Source organism: Columba livia, chromosome 1 (assembly GCF_036013475.1).
Source record: "Columba livia isolate bColLiv1 breed racing homer chromosome 1, bColLiv1.pat.W.v2, whole genome shotgun sequence".
NCBI lineage: Eukaryota > Metazoa > Chordata > Aves > Columbiformes > Columbidae > Columba > Columba livia.
In genome coordinates this window covers 142,226,551-142,247,959 of record NC_088602.1, presented here as the reverse complement: position 1 = coordinate 142,247,959, position 21,409 = coordinate 142,226,551, and positions in this window count along the sequence as shown.

Here is a 21,409-nt window from a genome sequence, read left to right as displayed (position 1 = left end):
TCAGAGCTTAATATACTTGATTATACAGGGTGTGTGACATTCTCCGCAATTTGCTATCATCAAGGGTGCAGTATATCACAGAAAAACCTATGCCATACAGTGTTTGTTCCCCACCACCAGGCTCAGAAACAAATAAGTGACAATAGCTTCTCAGTTGGGTGCATAATAGGAAGTTGTGCATGACAGCCAGTTGCCTCCAAGATACCTTATTCCTGTGTTATGACAATAGTTAGTGAATACAATATATTTGGATTCATAGCACATTTGTGCACATAAATGATTTGTGCATTTAAGTGCATATATATTTTAAGCAAACCTATATTTTCAGCTAGAAGACAAAATTAAATAGGAGGATGAGGAAGAGAAATAATTTAGGTAGTACCTCTTTAGGAGTGAGAAGAAAATGGAGATGGATGGCAAAGGAATAATGTGATATGATTTTTCTTGGCATAAACTAGCAAACAAGTATTTGGGAATCATGAAGTCAATTAGTATTGTTCTGGTTTTCCCTTTGCCCCTTAAAACCAAGACCACTTTTCTTCATTTCAGTAGTCATCTAAGCTAAATGCTTAATAATAGCCTAATCTGGATGTCCATCAGAACTAGACCTACTCCTGACTTAGGCTGCTTCAATCTTTGCATTGAAAAGTTTTAGGATTTTTTTTTCTTGAAGTCAGGAGAATTATACTGATATATAGCTGGTAAGAAATGCTAGGATGGCAAATCACACAGTTTTTGAAAGTAAGGTCTTGAAAGAAATATGGCAGTTTCAAAATGTGCTTTTGAAGAGCTTTTACATAAGCAGATAAGTAACTAACTATACAACAACCTTTCTGGTGTTCCCATGCATGTAAAGATTTTTTTTTTTTTTTGCCAAATGATCTTTTAATGTCAATTTCCTTCCATGTGTGAGCTTAAAAGGCCACCCAGAGCTTTCTACATTCTGTCCTATGAATGCTTAAAAGGTCTAAGTAGGCTTACGACATTCTGTTTATGAATTATCTCTGACTTTCAAAGAGTACTTATTTCTCATTCATTTTACCTTCTTATGATCTGGTGGAATCAGGTAACCCTTCAAGGTTTCCTTCAGGGACTATCCATCCTCCTTTGAAGTGCCAACACAGAGAAATCATATATCCCTGAGATGCTTCTGAAATGCAAAGGCTCTTGCACAGGCTTCTCTGACATTCACTCTATATTTGCTGTTGGACTAAGTTGTCAGCCTAACAGGCTTTCCTCTTCCTGGAGATATGTAGACTAAAACCTTGCTCTATCACTGGTATAGCTGATGGTTGCTTTAAGTTAAGTGATAACTAATAAAATGAAGCTCAGCTACAGTTGGTAGTGATCTACTTTAATTACCAGTGGAGTTTCTATTAAGTTTCTCAGTAATGTTTACTACTGCACTATATTATAGTTGTTGCTGCCTGGGATGGAGAATGGAAAAAAGGGTAGAAAAATCCTGCCTTCCTATCCCTGTAGAAGTTGTTACTTGTCATATCCCATTTATAATCTCATATACTAGATTGCAAGTGACAAGAATTAATGTTCAGAATGTTCATTTTAGGACCTTAAAATATAAGGATCTGCAAGACAATTGCTTTGACTTAGTATCTTGAGAATGAATGAAGTGGACAATGAGCTCTGTTCTCAGGACTAGGATGTTCTAGTAGGACAGCTGAGGGAAGCTTGCTGAGCTGCTGCCTAGATCATAGGTATAAAGAGAAGCCAGCATCTAAGACAGAAAAGCCAGAACCTTTCAACACCCCTAAATTCATGTGAAATAAAATGATGTCAAATACAAAAGCCTGTTGGCAAACACCAGGAGTGGAACAAACCCAATGAGAACCATGTGGACAAAGTTACGCAGCTGAACACCCCTAGACCTTGGAGCCAGAATTGTTTCCCTAGTACAATCTTCCTTGCTGTGAAGCTTCTATGAATGCAATTACTGACTGGCTTAACCTAAAGGTCAACTAGTGTGAAATAAACAAATCCTCACAGCATCTTATTTGGCTTCTGCTCAGTCATCAAGTTCTGTTTGTCTCTTATTCACTTCTCTCAAACCATTTCCGACTTCACTGCCTTGGGATTTTTTGTTAGTGGTTTTACCTTTCATACTCAGCCAGTTATTTGTAAAACTCACCACTAGTAACTATCACTGTTTAGGGTGACATTTGTTTTCAAGGGCAGTGCTCATCATCCACAGTCATCTCATCAGCTGAACTTAGTATACAAGGCTCTGGAGAACCAAGCAAATGCTTCAGGTTTTACATTGCTAAACCATTCTCCTCTAACACTATCTGATGCAGATAAAATTGACTCACTTAGAAGACTGAACTGGAAACTGAGAAGTAGCTTGGCTAATAATGTTCCGTACTTGAACCTGCTTTCGCAGTGAGATAGATAAGATTACTTAATAGGGCTTTTCCATCTCTGGTTTCTAAATTCCCCTTTGATTTCAGGAAATAGTGAGACAATAAGTTAGCAGATATTTATGCTTGTCTGTTTTGTTGGCTCCTTTATTTGTTCTATATCTCTTGATTACTCTGGGGATAAAAGAAAACCCCCAAAACTTATGATGCAAGTAGGGAGACACAGAGATCAAAACCAAATGAGTCTAAAAAAAACCACCACGTTCTTATGACACGGTTCAGAAGGTAATGACTTCTGAGCTGCTCTTCAGGTTGTCTGGGGGATTTGGCTCAAAAATTGTTTCTTTTTCCTGAACCAGACACATGGTTCAGAAACAGAGTTTTCATCTATGCCAAATGCCTTCCATATCAAGACGTTAAATTGACTGGCTTTCAGACCACAAAGGCAGCATCCCGCTCATATCCGGACACACATGGGGGTTGCCTGATTTTTGTTAGTTAGGACAGGAAAGTAAAGGATTAACAGTTGGAGTAACAGTTAGTCAAAATCCTGGCATAGTTTGTGTACAGAGATCCACACAACCTTGCCAATGCATGAGAAGCTTTCTTGTAGTGTTTGAAGCCTGAAGCTTTCCTATGCAGAGGTTACTGACTGGTTTAATTTCTCTGACAACCACAAACCTACTAGGAGCTAGGAAAAAAGCAACTTAGTTACTTTCACTTTCACTTTTTGACCTGAGGTAGAAGTTCAGCTCATGTGTCTGCCATTGAATCAGTCTCAAAGCAGCCATCTTCAGTGTCTCATTTATAGTGACATTCCAAGAACAACAAAAAAAAAACACAAAAGAGAGCACTCATCTTGTAAAACATAACTTTCAGGTCACTAAACCCTACAATAAGACAGAGAAAAATGAATCGAGGCTGAACATTGGGACAGAGGCTTTCAAATGTCAGAACTGCTGGTACAAAAGAAAGAAACCAGATCAATGCACCCCTTTCTTATCTCCTCCTATACCAGGAGAAGCTACCACTCTGATGAAGCAGTGAAAATGCAGAGGTATTGAAGAGACTAAGCAAAACAGCGAATGTGGATGTCAGTAGCAGGCAGACCCGTACATGGCAGAAGGCACCAAGCCACTCCTGTCACTTGCACATGACACAAAGCCTTTCTGTGATACTAGATCAGGTCCAGAAGTACAGTTTAGCAGCCCTATCTCTCCTACTCATTCCGTGGTGCAGTGAAAATAAAACCATTGTACCACTGAGGCTGAAATACTGAGTCATTATTTTTCTTTCATAATGTCCATTTCCAAGCTGGCTGTGTTTCTGCACCAGGGATAATGTGGGTAACATTCACTGTGAAACACTGGCAGTGGGTGGTTTTCTAGGAGGCTTCTCTGCTCATTGGGAAAGAGAAAATACCTCCTTCACACCATCATGCATGCACTACCAGAGGAACAAAGAACAGAACAGTGCCTTCTCCAGACATACAGTTGCCAGGTCAGTCTTTTAAATGGCCTGCAAGTCCCTGGGAACACCTGAGACACTACTTGAACTCCATATGTGTCATAGCTTACAAGACGCATCCATGTATGGATGCACCGTCCCTCCACCAAGACTGTGTGCCTGCAGCCTCTTCTGAGCATCCACGCCAGGAGGAAACTGCTCCTGGGCTGCATGTTCAGCAAGAGCCACAGACAACATAGCGTGACCTCATCAGGGAGAACAAACAATGTCACCAACTGGTTGTAAACTGTGAAACCAGAAAGTAATATCCCTCTTTCTCCACATTGACACTGCCACCCCTGGCTCTGACCACGGTATCACCTGCTCAGAAGCCAGTCAGGAGCTCTGCAAAACAGACATCTGCCTCTCACAACAGAGGCTGAGGAGTGAGGGAGATGTTCTGCATTAAGCCTGTTTAGAAAGATAACAGAGTAAGGAATATTAGGGTATTTTGTTTCCCATCTCCCTCTGTGCGAGTAAATGAGATCTCAATGATTCCTGAGAGGAGACAGTGGATCTCAAGTTAAGCACTTTCCAGAAAACAAGCAAGCAAAACCCCCTCCCCCACCTGCCTCCCCAAGTCTGCCTGTTAATGTAAATTTTCAGGAATTATCCTTTTAAGAGATAAAGAGGAGAGAAGGAACAGAGAATATGATTGTGCCTTGCAGCCAATTTGAGAGGGGAGCTGAGCTGGGTCTGGCATAATGCCAATTTGCTGGCTCAAATTTCACCTGTAAAAGCCTTGTAGACATTAAAAAAGCATTCATTATCCACCCAGACACAAAAAACTCATTATGCTCTATTTTTCCAATCCTGCTAACTATGCATGAACTGTTCCTGCTGAAGGACAGTATTACATACTTCCTCAAGATTACTTGCCGATCACAGCAGCTCATGGGGTTTTGTTTTTAACAAGGTGGAAGGTCCTTTGACTGGACTTCTCCCAGATAACCATGGACCTAGATGTGGATTCTTAGTTTCTCTTTAAAGGGCTTAGCTACAAGCATGACCCCAAGGCCTGCTCATCTCTCCTGCTTCTTGGGACATTCACGCACAACAGTAAAGTGACTTGTTGCTTGTAGCCATATGAGTTCTACTGGAACCCAATAGCCCCTGAGTGAGGCGTTTTCCATAATTTCTGTGTATAACAAACCTCATACTGACAATCAAAGGATACTAAAGTATTTAGGCATTTTGTTACAAATTTGCTTTCTGCATGCTACAGATAGGTCTATCTTGAATTTAATGATGAATGTAGAAATACCTATTAAAAGGCTTAGCTGAACCCTATAACTGGATTTACTTCAGTTCTACATATAATTTTATTAGCACTTTGGTTTGAAGAGGAAATGTGTTGTAGCTACCCTTAGCCATGACATCACAGCTGCTAGCACAGCAATAACCTCTAAGCACCACAGTTAGTGCTTTTCCCTAAGCAAAGGCAACTGTTGTATCTGGTGGTCAGATGCTAAGATAAACTTTGGAAATGAATTAGCAGGCTGCATTGCACAGGTGCTAAGCTGGATCTGCTCCCTGCTGGTTACTCACAGGCTGAAACCAGTATCCTTGCCATCTGAAGACAGCAAGTCCATCAGATCACCCAAAGGAGTTCGTATGCAGAACCTTATCTCAGCTAACACCTGGTTTTGATTCAGTCAGATGACTAGTAAGAAATTTCCACCCAAGTTACACTATTGCAAAATGCCACCAGTTGTTCTGTGGCTGCTGTACAAAACCCTTACAACCAGAGCCGCACTAGGAGAGGAGCAAGTGTGGGGTGTATGACAATGAATTTGCTCTGGGGTCTGGGTTCCCAAAGAGCTGTTGCATTCTTATTCTGCAAGCAGCCAAATGCCTCCTCCTGCTCATGCATATATGTGACAGCTGCTGCCTGTTCTGATACCCTTGCTCTAAGGCATGTTACAGCTTTTTCCTCAAGATCCAAAGGCAACTTGGGACCACATTTTTTTCTATGGAAGGTTACTTCAGCTTGTATGCAGTCTTCCGTGCAACCCGGATTTCATGACAGCAGGCACTGACAGTAAGCAAACCTTAACAAAACACTACCAAGCTTCCCACAAAGTGAAAGCACAGCAGAAACGAAGGGGTAGGGGAGGCTTTACTTGTCACAGCTAAAGGCATCCTGCACCAACATGGTTTTTCTCTGTACAGATTCCTTGGACACAGTTTCAGTAGATGAATCACCTCTTATTCGGAAACCGAGATCTCAGACTACACAGTGGGCAGGCCAGTTGGCTCCAGCTGGTATAAGAGGGTCCTGGAGCCAGAGGGAAGTGGTGATGTGATGCTAAGCAAAGTGCCAGCCCTACAGTGAGGGGCTGTGAGAAAGGATCCAGCTGAGTGAATCTTCAACCAGAAACTGGGAGACAAGACATGTCTGGGATTGGCACTGCAAAACTATCTCAAAACTAGCCTGAGGTGACAGCAGGGTGTATGAAGAATCTTGTATTCCTCGTACTTACAAAGACTACATAGAAACCACCAGCCCCAGGCTTTCTTTAGTTCTACGGTCACTTGAAAACTATAGTAAATCTATATTTTTTGGAAAAGACAGAAACCTAATGAGATGAATGGAGAAGATCTATTTGTTTTCCTGAAGCTTTTGGCCTGTGCCTCTCCAACTAGGCAGCTGAATTCTTGTTAAATAAAAAGCATGGCAAATCTTTCCACGTATATGAATCACATGTGAGGATTAAAACAATCCCATGTTTATTTCTCCAAAGGGCAAGGAGGGAAACAGCAAGAAAAGTCTTGAATTGTAAGAAGTATTTGGAACTGGATCCCCTGTAGACACTTCAAAAGGTTCTTTCCCTCCATAACTGCCACCTTCTCCCACGTTGGTCTTTATCTGTTTTTCCTCTTGATCCCTAGAATTTTTTTCACACATGTTCCCAGGCTGCACTACTTACAATGCTACAATTTAAGAGTAGGAGAAGATAATTCCTATTTTTAGTCTCAGCATACAAAATGTTATCTAGGGACAGGTCATTTTGCCATAAGTGATCAAGCAGAAAAAGGATATGGCAACAAATAAAACCTTAGAAAGGATATCCATGTGCTTAAGGCATTAGCCTGTTAATTCAGGAGATTTGTGTTCCTTTTCTGGCTCTCCTACAGTCTCCTTAGGCCTCTCATGGGTTAATCTCTCTTCTTCACTTCTTTTCCTGTATTATGGGGATAATGCTAACCTATCTAACAGCTTGGTGCAATAAGGGTAAATTAATTACTGTGTGACAGATTTTCAAACACATTAGTACTTACTGCCATAACAAAGCCTTTTATGTGAACAAATACCCCTGGGAAAACAAGAAGCTGGATTTAAAGGTTGCTTTTGAGGTAAATTCCTATACCAGCACTCCCACCATGGGCACACACCCACACCAAAGGAAAGAATAGGACAAATGTACGGTGTCATGCTTTAAAGACCTTGAAAATCAGCCAAATCTGTAAAATGCTAAGGAGACTTAATGCAGTTCTTATACATCCTGGGGCTAATTCTCAGGAATGCTGAGTACCCTCTGCTCCCCATTGATTCCCATTTGTAAAGCACTCAGCAAATTCATATGTAAAATAATCAGTTAGCGAACAAAAGAAGCCTGAATGAAGCTTTTTTCCTCAGTCTGCATATTTTTATGAATGCAAACACCCTTACCATAAGAAGTTCTACTAAGCTCAGCTGCTGCACCTTGTGCATGGTAGGTGCAAAACTTAGAGATCTGTATCTTAAAATACAAAAAAACCCCATTGAGATAATTTATTTTCTCCCTATCTTATTGTGCCTCCAGCCCAAGAAAATGTCCCTGTGTGGCTCCCAAGAATGTGGTCAGCAAGCAAAAAGGGTGAGGATTTTGACTGAATTTTCTTAATTCTCTAGCATGGCCTTGGACCTCCCCTTACCTCTCATATACATCTCTGAGTCTCAAGGGCTTCAGCAACATATGAGTACACTTCAAAAACTACTGGCATATGAGAATCCTTCTCCCTTGCACCAGCTTTCCTCTATAAGGTACTGGATGTTATTTTCCACCTGTTCAAAAACAATATGACAGCTTTGGGTGGGGGAGGTGTTTGATCCTTTCTTAGAAAAGCAGATGGTTTGTTTCTACTTGAAAATGGAACTTAATTCCTCTTTGGGCCAAGACAGTTTTTAATACTGAATTAACAATTACACCTCGTTTTTGGGGATGTGATTGAACCCTGTCTGAACACACTTAGACTTTGAGGAAGTCAACATCCAGACCTGTACTCAGTGTATAACCATAGTTAAATGCTTCCTTTGAGAGTGTGTGGAATTCAGTTTTTATAGGTGCAGAAGAGGTGCGATGGTGTGAACTGCTAATCGGGGAAGGGATGTGTGACCAGACTTGCCCACATAGAGGCTGGTGGGCCAGCAGGCCAATGTGACACCATGGTGGGGTGCAATATGTCACCACTCCCCTCACTGACAAAGTATCTAGCCAAGCATGGGCAAATCAAAGCCTGAAAAACAAATTGAAGTAAATTCCAGCCTGAAAGGCACACAAAACTCATGCCCAGGATGCAAGCCCCCATCCTTCATCCACGCATCATGGAACATTTGCTCGTAGCAGTGTGCACTGAGCTTGCAGCACACTGGAAGGGAAATACCAAAGGGGGGAGTCAACACTGCAGTCCCTGTTTGCCAACTGGGGAGCGCTACTTCAGTCTTGGACGCGTCACCGCTCCTCTCCGGTGACCAGCTTTGCCTCAGACCCACCTCAGAGTTCTCTGTTTTCTTTGGCGGGGCCTGCGACCCCGGGCAACCCAGCCCAGTGTTTGAGCCTTGCCTGGCACGTTGCAGAACGGAGAACACATGTTTTTTTGTTTCAAAGATATTGCTTAAAATAACTCCATCTCTAGAAAGTTGAAGTTGGACACCACCACCCCCCTTCCCCTCACTCTCTCCTCTTTGCACAGCTGTGGCTCCCATGAGGACCCAAAGACAGATGTGCCATGAGGATCTGGTTATCATTCTTCCTTCCCACCCCCCCACCAAAAAAGAACTATACATATATCTATATAAATCTATCTATATCTGTCTTTCTCTGGGATGCTGGACAAGAGCAAGTATCTGTGAGAAGAAGGGGTGAAGGAAAGCACTGGCTGAAAAATATCCCATGCTCCCTCTCTCCCTCCCTGTCATCCTGTGCTCTCTTCAAATACATTTTTAAACATACCAGTTTTGGTCTGGTTTCCTGGATGGCACATCTTCATGTCTAGCTGGACTCCATCCATTACCTCATGAGACAGGGTAGGACCAAAGTGTCAAGATTGATGAAACATTTTGAGTGAGGGGAAAAGGCTGGGAAACCCTGTCAGGACAGCAGTGGAAATGGGGTGAGGGGTTACTTTTATATTTAAAATTCATAGAGCAAATCTGTTTCAGGAGGGGAAAAGTAATTTGTATTCTAGAGAGATAATTTGGCATTCCCTCTTGTTTGTCCTACCAAAATGATGAACTGACTCGTTTCATTTTGTTTTATTTATTTTTTATTTTAAATTCAGTACCTGAATTTGTCTGTGTTTCATTTTTTTTTTGCGGTTTGGAGGGGGGTGAGTTAAAATGCCTGCCTTACCTAGAGTTCAGAAGTAACCAAGTTACTTCCACTTCTGGAGGGTCTTATATTTTACTCCAAATTGGCACAAGATCTATTCAGTTATTCTTAGCCTTGCTGACACCTTTTTGCTTTTGTTACATTAATGCATGGATGTAAAGAGGGAAGGGACTCTGAGTTCTGGATCCTGTTCCACTGAGCTGCTAATTCACATTAAGAAAGGTCAAGTCTAATAGAGCACTGCCTTATGTTGAGGCCAAGAGGAAAAGGAATTCATTTGAAAACTCACTTTTCAGGTGTGTTAACCCCTTCAAGTGCCATTAGACTGCATATGTGTCACAGCAGCAGCTCTTTTATGCAGGAGCCCAAATAAACTGGCTTATTCCTCAGCTTTCAACTCCAATTCTCTACAGCTCAGATCACAGCTCTGCTATGGTTGCAACTGCTGCTTAATCTCACCTTGTATCAGGGTGTTGCCTGCTAGGAATAAAGACACTCCTGCCTACAAGGGTGTACAGTTTGTACCCATCTGTTTATATATCAAGGCATTCTGTGCAGAGTGAAGCAAGGCAGCAAAACCAACTTTACAGGATCATTTAATCAATTATTTTTTTTTCTTTTGCAGGCAAATGCAAAGGTACCCTCACAGGTGAAGGTGAAGACTTTTTCTTCTTGGGGAAGGTTGGAAGGGTGAGGAGCTACTATGTAGAGGGAGTTGTTCTTTGCTACTTGTGTTCCAGCATGATGTGCAGTAAAGGATCTGAGTTGTTAGAGGTACTGGCTTCTGAGGAGTGCCTGCCTGAAACCCTACATGCATGGTTGTCAAATAAAAGGAAAGTGAGAGGAAGGCTAGATGGCTGTTCAGAAGGTACTCAGGGAGCTGAAAACAAAGTTTACCATTTGTTAGAGGATGGACAGAAACACATCTGAGTGCCTGCTCAAGACATAAGAGGTATATGGAGTGGAAGAAAATTTGCTTTTGTTAAAACAGATAAATACAGATCACGGTATTTGGCCATACCACAAAACCTGAAGCTCATTTGAACACTTTAAGAAAACAAAACTCTGGGCTCAGCTTCAAGGGAGAGAGCAAACAATTTACAGTTCAGACCAAGTTAAGGAACATTTTCCTATGAGAAGGACAGAAAGTGATGAACAAAACAAAGCAAAATCACTGTTCTCAGAGCCCAGTGGTTCTATGAGAACTTGGTATTGATCTGAATTCTGCAAGGTGAAAGCCCCAGGCAGTCTAGCGAATGTAGATGCACAGCCAACATTGGCTTGAAGTGCCCAAATTAACTTGTTAAAATGCAAAAAGACTGCAAAAGGAAATGAAAACAAAACAAGAGAGATATCCTGCCTGTGTATATTCTACTCTTTTGGGCTGTCTACTTCTAGAGGGAATCTTTTTCACTAACCTCAAAGCAGTTCATTTTCAAATCTTTTTTGAAGAGGAACTACTTTAAAGGTGGGGTTTTCTTCTAAACATACAAAGTTTAATTTTTGTCCCCAGTGAGGCTACATGTGTGACATAAGCCAAATTTTTAATATATATTTCTATGCACATGGAAACATAACAGTTCCTGAAAGATTTAATGAAAGCTGTGTATGATCTTTCCTAAAACTTCTCTGGACAGTGGAGACCTCAAATAAAGGATAGAGCTAGCACTACAGTTGGTGTGCTATGCCTTTCTTCATGTGCAAGAGCAGGAGAGAAACCACACTGGCCAGGTGATATGATGTGAGACAGGGATGATGTTGCAGAGGTGTCACTGGAGAGCAAAGAAATGAATCCCCAGCCCACAACACGCAGTGCTCTTGGTCGGCACTGCCCTTTTCCCTTTGATTCTTTGTGAGGCTGGCAAGCAACTTCCTTCCAATAGGGGAACTCCCTCAGTGTTGGCTGGGAGAAGAAATTCAAGTCTTTGACCCATGTCCTTCGAGAAAACAAGAATCTCTCAGTTTGGGTTTATGAGAATATTTCATATTTCATTCCAGCTGGAGGGAAAATAGAGAGAAAAAACATGCCCTTTTCTTACCCGGGCTGGAGGTTGTCCGTGGACACAGACTGTAGGTTTTTTCACAACAGTTTGAGTGTACCCCGCTTCCCACCCCTGCTAAGAAAGCCTCAGTCCCAGGGGAAAGCAGCACATCCTATGGTGTACAGGCCCCAGGGGTAGGCAAAGCACTATGTCTGGCTGAGGCAGGCTTAGTGCTGCTGCGTTTGGCACAGCTAATGATAAGGTTCCCCTTTGGCTTGCCAAGAGTGTCTGTTGCCTGCAGAGCACCGTCAGCGCATAGCTCAGCTCTGATGATATGTATATTCAGAAAGTGTGTTTGGGTCTTTTGTCACCAGTTATTAGTTACACAAAGGTGCAGGCTTTTTTGCGCAGAATCAGAAATCCTAGAAAGAGTCCCAAAGCACAAAGTCGTTCAAGATCTGAACTATTTCTGGGAGAAGAGGCTGAATTCAGGCCATTACAGACTGAAGATGCCAAGTCTGGATCCATACTCAGCTTTCTGGGAAGGATGCTCAGGTCTGGGACTGCAATCTGTTCCCCAAAGGAAATAAGGGTGTGATACACAGTTCAAATTACGCCACAGCTTATGTTTTCATAATGTGAAGCTCCAGGTAAGACCTCTCTGCTTAAATCAACCAGGGACCCTTGAGATGCAGAAACAGGACAAGAGCCAGTGGTCCAGACACCTTCATAGCCTACTCCAACTTTGAAAGGCAGGATCTGCTTTGGAGATGAATGGGAATCAAGATGGGAACAAGATGGGAAAAAGTGTGGGCACCAACTGTGTGGAAGTGGGAGAAAGGAGAAGGGTCCAACAAATGTTATCCTAAAATGTACTTAGTGTTCTGTTGTGAATTAAATACTTGGAAAATGACACTTCATGTCACCCCTCCCTTCTCACCCTGTCCCTCCACCTTTCCTATCTCCCTCCTGGGCAAGAAAAAGAGCATCTGTTACAGCAGTCTGGTCTGCACTAGTGAGTGGGCAACTGGTTTCATGCAACACCAGCTGTGGGCTCCAGCAGGATTGTGTTTGAACTCCTATATGGTATTTTCTCTACCTTCTGTTGTCATCCTACATTCTGCTGGGGGCCTACAGCAAGGGTGGGGAGGAGGGTAGGGTAATTAGATTCAGAGCAAAAATGATCATGATAACAAGAACTGATGCTGAATGCAATTCCCATTTCTCATTACTATGCTACTGTAGCTATGGCTTGGCTCTCCTCCTGGCCTTGGCAAACATGATCCACTTCATCTCCCGCTTCTCCTGTTGGCTAGGCTCCCATCCTCCTCTTGGCTCCCGCCACCAAACTCCTGGCTGGCTGCAGTAATCCCACATAATATTTCACGCAAATTTATATGAAGCCCGTTACAAAGCTCAGCAAGGAGACACTGTTGCTTTTTCTTGATACAATCAATAATTTATAGCTCTGGTCCAAGGATCTGCCTGTCTCCCATGTAACTGCTCCTTTCTGTCAAAAAGGCTGAGAAAGTGCAGTACTCAAGGAGGGCAGGGAGAAACCTGGCATTCCCTCACTCTCCCACACAACCCCAGACGAAATCACAACCTCTTGCTATGCCACCTCATTCCCTCCTGCCTGCTCCCCGAAATGCTTTGCTCCGGATGGCTCCAGGGCAAGCTGCTCCGCCTGGCATGAGTGAGAAGCCCACTGTCTCACAGCCCAGCCCTCCCTCCCAGCAGTGTGAGCTTGGCCACCTGGCTTTTACTCCTGTCTGCACCACGACTTGGTGAACACAGTCCAGCTGCTCTTGTTTCTCAGCCCGCTACTGAGAATATTGTATGGAATTGCTCTTGCCTCCTTTGGTTCCCCTTTGCTTTGTACTGTCCAGTTTATCTTTTGGTAGAACTCCCTCTTTTCCTCTTCTCTGCTCCCACTTTTTTTAAGTATTTCTGGTGTTGTGGCTGTTTTTTTTTTTTAAGAAAAAAAAAACAAAACAGAAAGCTAACCCACAGTATAGTGTTTCTGTGGCTAAGCAGAAGACTCAAGTCTCCGGGCTTGTCAATACAAGACCTCACACTAGTGCTGAAATTCAGAGAAACAGAAAAAAGGGGATCTCTTTTCTGCTTATAACTGTGGGTGTCCACCTCTTCACTTGGTATTTCCTTACTTGAGTCCATCTGGCATATTACCCAATTTCTCTTCTTCCTCCTAGTCTCAAATACAACATCAAGAAGATAACTAAGAAATCTATACTTAACAAAAAGATATATCCCTCTTTTTAGCTTTAGACACAGAAAGGGATTGAAAGCTGCAATCTATTTGTTTTGGTATCCTTTATCTGATATTCCTACAAAATTCTTGGTAGTCTGGTCCAATAAGAGATAGTAAAGGAAAAGGTAGTTTAATTATATGTTTAATCATTATTAAGACTACAAGAACTAGCTTTAAAAAATTTTTAAGTTGAGTACCCAGAAGGTCACATGTGTGGTAAAAGTAGGAAACTAAATAAGAAATTGGCCTTTTTCTCTTCTTTCCCACTCACAGTTTCATTATTGAAGCACAACCACTAATTGCTGTTAAGTGAATTGCTCTTGCCCAATAGCTGCAGTTCGTCTGTTCAAAGCATATTTCCCAGTTCCCAAGTAATTTGGGGAACAAATTTTAAGACTCCAGAGGTCTTTTCCTGTGCTCACAGGCTTACCTTCCACACAGGAATTTCTCCTCAGCAGATAGTTATCTTTCACTGGCTCTCCAAGCTGATCTATTTCAGGATCCCGTTTGCAATCTGAGATTAGAACTACAACCAAAACCTTAGGAAACGAGGTTGAAAACTTACCTTTAAGATAAGGGCATTTCTGAAAGTCAAATTGCGTGACAGCTTGTATGGACCATTTTTGTGATACAGTCATTTCTTCCTAAATTGGTTCAACATCTGAATGGCTGAATAGGCAGCAATTGTAGGCAGCATTTATTTACAAATCATGTCTTTGTAGAGCACTTTTTACAATTTTTCAGGAATTGCCTACACTGGAGACTTTTGTTTGAACAATCAAAGTAGAGAAGTGGATGTTCAGGTCAGTTTTGAGAAAAAGAGAAGGAATTAAAACTAAGATAGAGTTATATACAGTTCTATATATTTTTCCCAACATGTTTTTGGAGGATAGCAATTTCTTACCACACTTTGAGTAAAAAAGGCTAGAATCTTTTACTTTAGACATAGACCTGACTAAAGTTAGGCTTAAACTTGTTATGAGAGGATCCTGAATCAGCCAGATATTTGAGGGAGACTTGCTTGTATTTTTTCCTTAAAGCAAGAATCCCTGCTGAACACCAGAAGGAATTTCAAAATGCTGGAGCTGGGATTTATGAGAAGCTAAACTAAAGTAGGGATCTTTTTACAACATAGAGAAATAAGATCTTCAGGTTAGCTCAAGCAAAAATAAAGGAATTTGACAAGAATTCTCCTTGCCAGTTGTGCAAGGTGACCATTTCCCTCAGGTTTGCTCATAGCACAACATCATTTTGATGTGTAGCATCTGCTTCCTGGGATACAGCAGCTCTGCACAGACTTCTCTGGTTCCTTAGGAACAGTCCCTTTCTTTTCACCCCTGGGAGGCCTGGCTCTGTGTCTACTCCCTGGTCTTAGAAGTCCATGGTTTTCTTCCCTGCTCAGAGTTGATACTTGCAGTCCCATTACCCCAGGATGCATCTGTGTGGATACTCTCAAGGAAGGAGCAAACTTTCCCATTTTGTCTCCTGTCCAGCAGTCAGAACAGGGAAAAGAGGCAGTTCTCCTTTTTGTTGCCCGACAACTCCATCTTAAAGGAGTATACCAAGGAAGAGTATCTCATACTCAGAAATAACAGGTTGTCAACAAATAAAGCAGAAACCTCCTGCCACAGGCTAAAAAAGTAGCACACTATATATGGAACCTAGTTTAGTGTCCCCTCCCCCTTCCTTCAGCTTCAGGCCAATGTATCTCACTCCAAATACTCAGATCTTTGCAAGATAACTCTCTTATAACTGTTTTATGCATTGAGAAGTTTTTCAACTTGGAAGCCTGCACCAGTGTCTGTGTTCTCCTGTCCAATGTCAGATGAAATATTGCAATGACATGCTATGGCATGCTGCTTTCCTGCACCTAGACTCCAAAGCCTGCCACAAACTCTCTCAAGGCTGAATCACAAGAGGTCTGATCTTCACAAAAGATTTTTAAAGGTATTGTTATGATATTTGACTTTTTTTCTTCTTGTGTGGTAAAGAGAGTGAGAGCATTGCACAAGAAGGAATGTTGGTCTCTCAGCTGGGAAGAAGCAGTAATTGTCTTTGATCACCATGGTTGGGGCTCCTTATTCCTGGAGAGTGAATGTTGCCAGATGTGCTTGACCTGGACAATGTACACAGAAACCAAGGAGGGGCTCCTGAATGTAAACCAGCCAGTACAGCGTGAGAGGAAGTAGTTAGCCCAGCCTCTATTTCTGAGCCAACTGCGTGTGATTTCAGGGCTACCTAGAGATTTGACTTAAGTGCTGTCTTCCGTACATCAAAGATGTGAATCCTGTCGGGATGATATAGAGACCCATTGCCTGCAACATGATATACGCATCCACTTCAGACATGCCAGGAAGCCCATCTGTTTATTTAACTTTTTATGAAAGCAGTTTGGAGGAAAAGCTTCTATTTGACCGGGGAGTTATTTTATTTATTCATTTGCTCAGATTTGTAAAAATAAGTACAAATGATGTGGATAAAAAGAACCCTCTTCTGGTAACAGAAGTTATCAAAATAGTCTTTGAAAGAGCAGTGTATAGCAACAGTAGTGACAGTGATACCACTAAGGCCTCACAGCAAAATATGACCCGACTCTATTTGTTTCTAAGGAATTACCTTTCACAAATTGCACTTCCTCCTTCTTTTGCCCTCTACCTTCCCTGCGTCCACCTTTTTCACCACACATGGGCTAAGCTGTGCCAGGGTCCCGGGATGGTCATTGACAGGATTCTGGGGAAGACTGGAAGCAGGAACACACAGCATATCTCCAAGCAGAGGAAAGCAGAGGAAAGCACATCAGAGAGCTCTATGTCACAGGCTGTATCTGACGTACAAGTCATTTGATGGTGAGGGACCATGGTAGTTCAGAAGGTGGAGGAAAGATTCAGGGAACAGTGGCTATAGAGAAAGCTTCTGGCAGGACTTCTCGCAATACAAAGCACTTGTTATGGTAGCACATCACCAGCTAAGTGCTGTGTTACTCCCTTTTTTTCAATATTCTGTGTGCCACAAGCTCTGTTTGTGACTTTGAGGAGTTCACTTAATGCTGCAATATTTTAACAACCCATCTGTCTCTGGACACTGACAGAAAAGTCCTCTGGGAGTAATTTGAGGCAATTTGAGGTGTTACTTCTCCCGAGAGTGACCCATCCAGCATGGGGCATTGCTGCTCTGTGACAGAGGAAAAAGAATGGGCTACAAGTTCTTGCCTTGTATCATCTTCGTTAGTAATCTATTATATTGCAGAACAAGGAAAGCTGGCACTAATATTTTGAACTGAAATGAGTAGTCTGAGCCATGGACATATGTCCTATCCCACCACTCCCTCTACTTGGCAGCAAACCCTACCAGATGGCCATGGCATGCTAAAGAAGCCACCAGTGTATGCAAGTTTGTGCCTTGAATAACCAAGCAGTTGCAGCTGGTTACTGCAATGAATACACCATGACAATAAAAAAACTTAATGAAACAACATGTTTTCTTTATATCAGAACTGGTTTTGAATAGCTTTTGGGGAAAAGTAAAAAAAATGTTATTGCCATCTTTCCAATAAGAAAAAAAGGAATTCATTTGTTGACATATAATAATATTTGGGCCAGAAAAGAGGCTGTAATTATTTTGTACAATTTTACTTGTACAGACACCCAGGTACAGATGCTTTAACGGAAACTCTGGCTACATAATAGTATTAATTTTGGCTGAGTCCTGAGACTATTTTCAGAAGCTTTCAGAAATTTACAGGAAGTACCTTTCCTTTTCATTTATGTACAGTGTTATTGTTAGTTTTATGTATTAAACAAATAAACAGAGATACTTTTACTTCACTGCTACTAGATTTCATGCTAAGAAACGAGATGTGGTGAAGGGGAGAAAAATCTTGGCTTAACTAGTTCAAAACCAAGGCTCATGGCAACCCAAAAGTTGAATGCTCTTTCTAGAAAACCTAGTCTTAAGAGCAGTGGTCTCCTCTGAGAACGCCTAGGCTACTGCTTGTGTTGTGGCAAAACAAACAAACAAACAGAGTAAAGTAAAGATGAGATGGTCTCCTGAGATTCAGGTCTTTCACTGTGTCTTTCATGAGTAATGAATGGGGTGACCGCACAGACTTGGAAAGCCCTGCAAGGCTTGAATCTGCTGCTGAATTTCAAGCAGGCAGAGTGCAGGATTATATGGGATTCACTGGCAGTATTAGAGAGTCAATTAAAGGGGCTTCAAAGTAAACCAGGATTTTTTATTACTCACACACAGGGGAAAAAAAATCTAACAGCTGCTCTTTACTCTCACCGGTGGTATGTAAGCAGAAACTTGAATTATACAAAAGAATCCTAAGAAACTCCTGGAAATGGCGTCTCTCCAGCTTGGGTGTCCAGATCTGCTGTCTTGAGACCCTTTTATGAGTATGAATTCAATTCTCAGCAGTAGTAGGGAAACTCCAGTTTAGCGGGCCCACCTGATGTGACCATATATCCCAAGGTACTTTCCCTTTAACCTGGGTGGTCTAAGTCCCCTGAAAGGAAGATTCTTTCTGTGGAGAAATGATACACAAGGTACATGGAGCACATGTTTGTCAGTATAATTATATGAAGTCTACAAATATAAGCATACTATGTTATACTGATCATGGTGCTCAGCCTATTCTCAGAGCTCTGTAATTAAGGCTTTGAGGACTTATTGGAGAAAGAAAAATTAGGACTTTCTTCCAAGCTGCATATGAAGCAATGGTAAGAGCTATTTACTAGGTGAAGGCCATTTAGACCTGTCCTCTGTGCCTACCACAGAAGATAAGACAGATCCTTCCAGCTGCATTTTGTGGCTATGGCACTGGATCCCCTTTGCTGCCAGGAAATTACTTGGGTATGGCCTCTGTTTCTCTGTTTCTTCTTTTCTGTTTCATTACTTTTCCTGAGGGGATATCAGCAAAACTTTAAAAATGATACACAGACTTTGGATGTTTCTTTGTAATTAATCAAGACCTTCACATACTCTGTTCATGAAGATACTAACATTTCCTTACCATGTGGAGGATTATACAGTATTTGAGGTAGTTGTGAAGACACAAAACTTTATAGAAGTGCCTTGTGTTGTAGAATTCAAATGGGTACTCTAAGGGTAAAAGAAAGAGAAGATTTCTGTCTCCAGTGCTGTCATGGTCTGGTACCTTTTATGAGCACCGAATACATTTTTCAAACCACTATATAGAACAAAAAGTCAAAGCTGATAAACATTTTAAAATATACTTTGAAAGAAAGCCAATGTTAGAAACATATAACGAAAGAAATCCATTTCCTTCTGAAGCAAGCAACAGTATTATAAAAAGTATAAGAAAAATGGAGAAAACTAAATTAAGTCATTAATTACTAAAAGAAAACCCAACCCTAGAGCTGAAATAAAAGGAGGCTGCATGCTGAAAACTGTACACATTAGGAGAGGAATGAAAACAAAACCAAACAATAACTTTGCAGTCTTCTCAACAAGAACAGAGCTTCTCCTGACCACAGTGTTCTTTGCCTGGTGGGAATGCAGAACAATGGAGGGCTTTGAAGATTAATGGCTGTCAAAGTCAGAAGGGACTTGTTGGACTTTCCACAGAAAATAAGTTATGGATCCTCAACCAGTAAGAGGCCACAAAATGTCACTCAATATCAAGCCTAAAATATGAAGAGTCCTTAGACTTGTTCCATTTTCAACTAACTATAGGCTTCCTGAAGAAAACTAGGTAGCGAATTTACAATAAACAGGCAACCAGGAGTGCTATTTATGAAGTGAATCATAATGCCTAATCCTGCTAATCTTGAATCCACTTGGCTACTTGGCTGGCCTTAATCTTGTTTCCCAATTGCAAATGGAAAGGATGGTTTTTGGTTTGGTTGTTTTTTGGTGTTTTTTTTTTTTTTTTTTTTGTTTTGTTGGTTTTTTTTTTTTTTTTTAATAGTGATAGTTATAACACTTTGAGACCTGATTTATTCTGTTGAAGACCACATCCTGTTAGAAGACAGTTTTTTTAAGAGCTTCCTTTCTCTCAAACAGATTCGCCTCACTAACTGCTCAGATGTATATCAGCTAAATCCCTCCATAGCTTAGATGTAGATTCATGTCTGCTGTGAAAGTAATAAGGAATAATGGATCATTGCATTACTGTTTCATTTTGCCATCCAGAACACCTTCTAACCATAGAACAAAGTGAAGGAATTACATGCATGCTTTCAGCTCCCAAGGGCTTGGGACAGAAAGAGCTTTGCTCATCATCAGTCTGAGAAAAGACAGAAAAATAACCAGCTTTCTCAGCTTAATCAAAATCTATTCCCCAGAGGAAGGTCCACAGAAATCCTATATGAAATGCTGGGGCAAGTCTCAGCAATATAGACACCATGATGTGACTCTGAGCCTTGGGTTCTGCCATTCTTGCTCCTTCTTTGTCCTGTCAGAGGTATGGGTTTTTGTGTGCTGGCAATGCTAAGCTGTAGATGAAGATGGCCATGGTTAAGCTGTGCAGAGATTTGCAGAGCAGCAGGTTACATACTGGGTGTTAATGAGCAACAGTTGGTCGTTGGATGATCTGGAGAATATGGAAACAGGCAGCCTGTGGCAGGCTTCTTTCTTTGAATTAGGAGCTGACATTCACCATTAGTAAGAGCTCAAATGCTCTCATCTCTGTCACTAATTAAAGGTACAGCTCAGAGCAGAGCCACTTTTTCTGCAGTGTTTCTATGACTTTCTTCTCTCTGAAACAGCTGGATTCAGAAAAATAGTGGTTTATGTTATCTCGCATACATCCATTGTCCACTTCCAAGAGACCATCTCAGATGTGGGTGATTTTTTCTGAAAAAATGGGATGTAAGTTTTACCCTGAATCAAATGTACAAGGCTGCTGTCCATAATACACAACATTACTGCAAACTGGAAAGGAAACAAACTTTTATTCCTCAGAGCTTGCTGGCTGCCATAACATCTTGAGTTGTTCCATACATTCCTTACACTGTACAAAGAGCCCTGAGTAACTGGATACAGTGTCACAAATTAAAATAAGAAATATTGCTTCAATTAAAACACTGGAGTGAATTTGTTCAATAATTAGCAGTTGCATTTGTCAGGAAGGCGGTAGGTTCTACTGTGTATGTTCAGAAAGGGACCACAGGCTAACATACACTATCTCCCTTGAGAGCATGAAGTAAATTGATTAAACAGTGCCACAGGTCATGCTAAAATTTATAGTCAAAGTCTCTAATGTGTTTTTTGAATGAAAGAGTAATACCTTTATGGTTTTCACTTCAAAACTTTTGGCAAGCTCCCTATTAACTCCACTTACATGCCAGCATGGTGGCCAGTACTGGGAGTGTACTTTATTCTAAGGTACTAAAATCTGTGATTAGGCAATGATGTATGACTTTCTTTAAACTCTGAAGTGACTTTTTTTTTTAATAGGAGTATTTTTGGCTAGGCTAATTGAAGTAAAAGTTGACTGATTTATGATTTAATTTACAAAACTTTTTGCCACACCTTTAATGATGAAACCTCCTTCTTTTATTTTTTTTTTTCCCATTGAGACATATTTTCCATTACTGCTATGCCATTATGGCATTAGAAAAGCCATTGCCATCTCAAACATCACTGAAAGACTCCATTTCTTTTTGGAAACTGTTTAAGTTATATATTTAACCTCCTTTTTACTTATCTTCCTCT